This window comes from Frankliniella occidentalis, unplaced genomic scaffold, assembly GCF_000697945.3.
Source record: "Frankliniella occidentalis isolate FOCC.00 unplaced genomic scaffold, Focc_3.1 Scaffold167, whole genome shotgun sequence".
NCBI classification, from domain to species: domain Eukaryota; kingdom Metazoa; phylum Arthropoda; class Insecta; order Thysanoptera; family Thripidae; genus Frankliniella; species Frankliniella occidentalis.
Window position 1 is genome coordinate 360,436 of NW_026267293.1, and position 1,486 is coordinate 361,921.

The window sequence follows — 1,486 nt, forward strand, 5'->3', positions numbered from 1 at the left end:
TGCAGGAGCGACGACACACACTCACACACACAGACAAGCACACGGCTGCTGCTGATGGTGCTGCCGCCGTCTTGTTGACAGCAACTCACAGCCGAGCGGGCTCTTATGTACAGCCGGCTCGATTAATTCTGCGTGAAATTCATCCCTGAGCTGAGCAGCGGCGGAACGAAGCGGGGCGGGGCAAGGCGGGCGCACCACACCACAATTGTTGTGTATGCAATACGCGACTCTGCGCTGCCAGGGGTTCGGTTTCTCGCGCTCATGCCCCCCCCCTCCTCCCCTCCTCTCTCTCTCTCACTCACACACGCCTCCACGCACACACAGAGCAGCGAGCGCCGTGGTTGGCTCCTTGCGCAGTTGTTGTCTATGGGGGCTGCAGCCTCCTGCTTTGATGTCTCGTCTTTTGTTGCGTTCCCCGACGACTAGCACTGCCATCCCCAAAGGTGCAGCCGGCATGCGGCCTGTATCTGTATGGATACGTTCGAGGTTGGGGTTGGTAAAATTTAAAATAATCATAAGAAAATAAAACCCGTAGTATGTTCTTTGCGGAAGCACAACCCCGCAGGACGCTACTCTCGGCCATACTTCTTTTTTGGCGAGTAAGGGCGCAAAATGTCCATATCTTACGCGTGCGGTCCGGGGGCTGGCCGCCGGGGCTGGCCGCCGGGGCTGGCCGCCGGCCAAGCGCCTGACCTGGCTACTGGACGCGGCCGCGGCGCCCCGCGAGTTGGACCCGTTGGACCCCCCGGGGAGACGGAGGAGGGAAAGGGGAAAGGGGGAAGGGAGGGGGGCGTTATGGACAGTTAGATGGGTTTGACCGCAACCCCGTTCCTATTGTAGGAAAATGTGATATGGGCAAGAAGTCCAGCAGCAGCAGCAGCAGCAGGGTCTGCTTCCCTTCCTGCTGTGAGTCTTATTCCAGGGCCCTTTACTTGGACTTTTAAGATTCATTCGGTAAATTATAGGAGCTCGGCGCCTGTGAGACTTGGGGTAGGCCAGCCCGCAGTACACGCATGCATTGCAGCCAGGGTATTGCCTACCCATCAGGCGCTACGAGAGCTGTCGTGAACTTGGCACTTTCGTAGATAGCAGCCAATGTGAAAATTAAAATTTCTCTGTCAATGTCCTCTACTGAACTCAAGGCCCCGCAGCGGTTTCAGCCCCTCTTGCAAGTCCATCCCTGTAGTTCTTTTTGCAGGGCCCTTTGCTTTGCATGAGTCCAGGCAGTCCCCATAGTGGCAGAAGGGCCTGCCTCCTGCCTCCCATCCTGTGCGTCTTGATCCAAAGGGCTTTTTACTGGACTCTAGCCCTAAAGCATCACCAGGCCCTTCTTCCCTTCGGGTGGGTTTCATTCCAGTTCCGTTTGCAGGGACTCCAGGCTCCAGAGCAGCGCTCGCTATCGCGGCCGCCCCATCGCAAGGCCCTGCCGCGACTCCTTCTTGTGACAACAGCACGCGCGCCTTCCTCTCGCTCGTCTCCGTCCCGG